This window comes from Rutilus rutilus, assembly GCF_951802725.1.
Source record: "Rutilus rutilus genome assembly, chromosome: 2".
In the NCBI taxonomy this organism is placed as follows: Eukaryota; Metazoa; Chordata; class Actinopteri; order Cypriniformes; family Leuciscidae; genus Rutilus; species Rutilus rutilus.
The window spans coordinates 59,905,644-59,911,932 of NC_140210.1; positions in this window are offsets into that span (position 1 = coordinate 59,905,644).

Here is a 6,289-nt window from a genome sequence, read left to right on the forward strand (position 1 = left end):
AGAATAGCCTCTAAACCGCCTTTCTTTTTTCTGTTTCATGTCAGAAATAAAGCTTGATTTCTTATTTCCCTATTCATGTGTACGAAATGAGTTCATGATGTTTAAGTTTATTTGTCATGTGCATAAAGTTAGTGAGAGATTGTACACTGAAACGCTTGTATTCTACAACAGTACAATTATACCTGTCGTGATCATTGATTAATCGTCTGCTTGCTGTTATTCTACATAATCTCAGTTATTTGAGAGAACCATAATAAGTTTTTAGTTTACGTTTGAGTCGCCTTTTGCCAAAGAATTAAAAAACAGCTTTCTAAAGTACACAAAGATAGTCAGAAAGACCCTTCATATGAAATGAAGGTTTGTGGGTTTGATCAAACTGCATTAATTTATTATAATTTTCAGTGTCTAAGTACATCATATGGGCTTTTTTTATTATAATTTTATTATGTTTCCAAGTTAAAAAAATAAGTAAAGTTTTTCAGTTGGATTGGTGTTTATTCTCTTTAGCATGTGAAGTATTTCACTGATCATTCTGATTCAATTTCAGCGAGTGAGGAACAAAATTATACTTGCATGTAAATTAAGTGTATTGGGTGTAGCTGCTCAGTTCATTGACTTTTGAAAATCAAGTTATTTTTTACCAGGTAAGTGGTTTGATGTACAACTTTGTTTTTATTGTCTCTTATAACAAAAACCTTTTTTTTTTTAATTTAAACCCTTGAAAATGCAGGTCCTGTTGTAAATAACAGAGAGAAATCACTCTTTAAAACTGTTGTTGCATTATTAACCCTTAGCAGATTTCGACTGTGGTGGATTTTAATTAATCAACTTTAAATTAATCTAACTAATCTAAAATTAACTAACATTTGTTTTTCTTGCAGGAATAACATTCATATGCTTTTAATGTGTCAAAACTCTTTGAGGAAAAACTTGTGACTTTGAGTATGTGTCTATGGGTAAAAATAACATAGTTTTGGGAAGTAAACCTAGACAGTCTGTTAGAACAAATTAAGTCATCGTTAGAACCTTGTGATAAGTAATCACAAGATCAGAGTTTGCTTTACCTAGTAACAGAGGGGTTTGCATATGAAGAACCAATCAAATAGTGGGGAAATTATGTAATGCAGCATGAAATTTATGTCATACCTCTATACTATAAAAACTGTTGTATATGTGTTTTTCGGGGGGATTCTCAATGGAATTTGTCTGAGATCCTCCGGCCTTGTTTCTTGGGAGAGATTCCCTGAGAACTGCTCGGGAAGATCTCCTGGCCGTGATTAAAGCATTTAAAGGACATTTGCAGGTCTGTTTGTCAATTTATTCCTGCGCAGGAAGCTAGTTTTGTCACGTATCACACACAAAAGAGAGAGATCCAAGTGCAGTTCATTTATTGGGGTAATCCGTACTCACAATCAGTTCAGGCAAATGGTCAAAATCCAATAAGTCAATCCAAGAACATAAAACACGAACAAGAACAGGCAGCAAACAGGAACAGAAGTGTGAGGACATTAAACAAGGACTCCGTGACAAACACTGAAACTGACAGGGTATATATACACAAGTGCTAAACGAGGTGACGAGAAACAGCTGAACACAATGAACACTTAGTGACAGACAGAATGCTGGGAATTGAAGTCAAATGTGAAAGACACCGTGAGAACGAGGACCTCTAGTGACAACCCAGGGAAACACAACCAGACACTGTGACAAGTTTAGGGAAGCAAGTTAGTTAGAAACTCGGCCAGTTGTCGACTGAAGACGCAAGAGCAGAGAGTTTAAGGTATTGGTGTCGAGAGCAGACGCCAGGGATATTAAGGCAGGTGTCGAGTGTATACGCCCCGGATATTAAGGCAGGTGTCGAGTGTAGACGCCCCGGATATTAAGGCAGGTGTCGAGTGCAGACGCCCCAGATAGTTAGGTTTAGGGAAAAATCCACGACACGACTCATATATCAAATAGTCAGTATATATTAGTTTGTATAGTATTGTATGTGTGTGAAGTGAAATAGATGTTCTGACTGTAAACATTACTATTGCTATAAAGTTAACAGAGGAATATGTGCACATCACTGTAAAACATAATGAGTTCAGCATAATGATTTATTATAGTTGGTCAGGCCTGACAAGCCCATATCTAGTGAAACTTCATCTTCTCGTCTTCATTCTCGTCTTCATAGTCTTTATCACGTCCAGTGTTGTGAGAAGAACAACAGCACATGAGCTTATAAACAGAAATGTGTCTTGATGGGCAGTTTAAGGTGTAAAAGACTAAAGAGATGTTTCCCTTCACATCCTGAAGCTATAAAGACCATCAAGTTGTTTTTTGCTGTATTAACTATTTATAAACTGCTTATTAATGTCTATTACTACTTTATAAATTATGGATTAACGGTTTACTAATGCTTAACTTATGATTAATAGCATGCAGTTATTATAAGGTGTTTATGCAAGAATTGTTTTCAGATTTAGATTCTGCCCTCATGAGAAACAATCAATGGTGAAACATTTATCTCACGCACAAACATATGAATGTTTGTTTCTTTTCTGTGTAAATGTGGACTGTCATATATCAAATCAAATCAAATCAAGTATATTTGTATAGCGCTTTTTACAATACAGATTGTATCAAAGCAGCTTCACAGTATTAAAATAAAATAATACAACAAAGTTTGTTTCTAGTGGAATTTATTGATTGATAGAATAAAATTAAATATCCCCAAAATATCCCCAACTGAGCAAGCCAAAGGCAACAGTTAGCCTGGCTAACGTCAGACCAAGTCTCATTTGAGACTTGGTCTGGGAACTACGTGTGCATTTTCTCGTATTTGAGGCGTGGTTTAAGAATGCCCAGAGCCGTTTATTGGGCGCTATGAATGTCTATCAAATGCGCCTGTATGTAGCTCATAGCCAATCGTTTCAATTATACCAGATGACGTATGTAGAGTGAGAGAAATTCGACGAGGAAAAAGACGATGGGTCAAAGATTTATTTGTACACGATGGCGTTTAGCGAATATTACCGTTTGTGCAAGATAAACATGAGGGTAGAAGGTAACGTCGAGTCTGATATAAACAAACTGCTTCGGTGTCGTCATCATCTTGCTGCTCCCTCCCCGTTCTGTGATTGGTTCCCTTTTTCAGGGGAAAATTTGTTCCATGGTGTCCAGACTGCCTAGCAGCGTGAATAGAATCGCGCTGCGAGCAAGGCAGTATGGGGAAACCCAGGCTAGGCAACAGTGGCAAGGAACCGAAAAACTCCATCAAGTGACCTAATGGTGTCCTAAAACTCCATCAGGTGACCTAATGGAGAAAAAAAAAACCTTGGGAGAACCCAGGCTCAGTCGGGGGCCAGTTCTCCTCTGGCATTTATGAACTAGAGGCCGGATTGTAGTTTGAAACTGTGAGATTAACAATATTATATGAATGCCTGGCTGAAAAGATGCGTCTTTAATCTAGTTTTAAACTGGGAGAGTGAGTCCGAGTAACGAACAGTATCAGGAAGGCTATTCCAGAGTTTTGGAGCCAAATGTGAAAATGCTCTCCCTCCTTTGGTTGATCTGGATATCCTAGGTATGACCAAAAGCCTCGAATTTATTGATCTTAAAGAGCGCAATGGATTATAGGGTGATAGAAGATCCGTTAAATAGACTGGAGCTAAGCCGTTTAGGGCTTTATAAGTCAGTAGCAATACCTTATAATTAATACGGAACTTTATAGGTAGCCAATGTAGTGATGATAAAATCGGTGTTATATGATCATATTTTCTTGATCTAGTAAGAACTCTAGCGGCTGCATTTTGGACTAACTGTAGCTTGTTTATTGAGGATGCAGGACAACCGGCTAATAAAGCATTACAGTAATCTAGTCTCGAGGTCATGAATGCATGAACTAACTTTTCTGCATCAGAAACTGATAGCATATTACGTAGCTTAGCAATGTTTCTAAGGTGGAAAAAGGCAGTTTTTGTAACATACGAAATATGATTTTCAAAAGACAGGTTACAATCGAGTATAACACCCAGGTCTTTTACTGTAGAGGATAAAGTAACAGGACATCCTACGATGTCAAAGTTGTATTGTGAGAGGTTCTGTGGGCGGTTTTTTTAACCGATAAGTATTACCTCTGTCTTGTCTGGATTTAATAAAAGAAAATTACGCGTCATCCAATCTTTTATATCTTTAACACACTCTGTCAATTTGGATAAATTAGCGTTTTCATCCGGCCGTGATGAAATATATATTTGAGTGTCATCAGCATAACAATGGAAACTAATTCCATGTTTCCTTATAATATTTCCAAGTGGCATCATATATACTGAGAATAACAGAGGGCCCAACACAGATCCCTGCGGCACTCCATAGTTTACTGGAGTTATGATCGATTTTTCTCCATTTAAATAGACAAAATGGTAGCGGTCAGATAAGTATGATCTAAACCAGCTTAATGCTTGACCTTGAACACCAGTATAATTTTGTAGTCAATCTAAGAGTATTGTATGATCTATAGTATCGAACGCAGCACTTAGATCAAGTAAAACTAGTATTGAGATACAGCCTTGGTCAGAAGCTAAGAGTAAATCATTTGTGATTTTAACGAGCGCAGTTTCAGTGCTATGATGCGGCCTGAATCCAGACTGAAACTTTTCATAGATATCATTTTCTTGCAAGAAAGAGCCCAGTTGAGTGGACACAACTTTTTCTAGTATTTTAGACATAAAAGGTAGATTTGAAATGGGTCTATAATTTGCTAGATTATTATGATCTAATTGTGGTTTCTTAATGAGAGGTTTTATAACTGCCAGTTTAAATGTTCTTGGAACATGACCTAAAGATAAAGACGAGTTAATAATATTGAGGAGAGGCTCTTCCACTACAGGTAACACTTCCTTCAGTAGTTTAGTTGGTATAGGATCTAATAAACATGTTGTTGTTTTAGATGAAGTGATAAGTTTATTTAACTCTTTTTGTTCTATAGTTGTAAAGCACTGTAATTGTTCTTGCGGGGGGATATATGTGTATGTATTGTGTGGCCGTTGGGCATCCGTTGTAGTCACGTGCAACGAGAGTGAGGAGGACAATACAAAGTGACTGGCATCTGAGAAACAGTTCTGAGTCCTCTCATCAATATAAAACTAGGCATGGACGAAGTGAAGAACTCAAGCTACTGCAGTATAACTGTCCCAGCTAATTTAAACCAGGCCTGCTACAGAAGAATGAGGGGGAATCAATTTTGCACTCTATCCTACTGGATTCTGTGTTCAGGGTATACATGTATCAACAAAAGACAAGAAAGGAAAATCTTTTCATAGCATATATTGAATTTTTTACATGAACAGTGCACCATAAACACCAAACAAACAAACTCAAACATTAAATAAATCACATAAAAAGTAATGGTGTGAGTGGATGAGTGTGAAATATCCCAAAAAGATGTTGACGAATAATGGAGTTGATCAAGTGAGCAGTCTTTAGAATGAACAGTCTTATCTGCAAATGGTAGGTATTGATGAAAGGAAGTTTGTTCTTCTGGTTGTAGTCAGGGAGTCTTTGAATACAATCCTTGGGCAGATGCTTTGTCCTAAGCACCCAAGCAAACTCTCAATCCAGCACTCAAGGCAATGCAAGTTCCATGTAATACAAAATCCTCTACAAAACAAAACAACTCATTAACATTTTTACAAACTCTTAAACAAAGCATACACAAAAGATGAAATAAGAACTACAAACTCACAGCTGAGCAGCAAACAAAACATTTCTCAAGTCAGGATTAAAGAAGAGAACAGCCATTAACCATGTGGTTACTCATACTGAAGCTACCTCTTACTCTTCTGCTTCCTCTTTTATACACAAGGTATAGATGCTACTGGTGCTCCCTAGTGGATGGGATGAACATAGCATTGACCATAGGGACAAGTAAATAATGTGACAGACAGTGACTGTTACAGCAGTCTGACTCTCTTTAAACTCATCTATTTTCTTTTTCTCTCTCAGAGTTAAACTAGCAAAGCCTGACCATCAGTGTTTGACTAAACTTTTCGCATGGTGGTTGAAGAGAAAGGGTAATTTATTATTATTTTTTAATTGGTTCAATTATCTTTTGCACATTTAAAAAAAAAGAAATTATGGATATATTGTCTTGTTTTCTGTGTTTCTATATCCAGGACAGGTGTCAGTTCCTAATTACGGAGAAAAGAGAGAGTTTTATCTGAAATGATGCAGGAGACTCAGAGATCTTCATCTCCAGATCCCAGCTGTTTGTGTCTGAAGAGCAATAAATCCTTACCTCATCCTC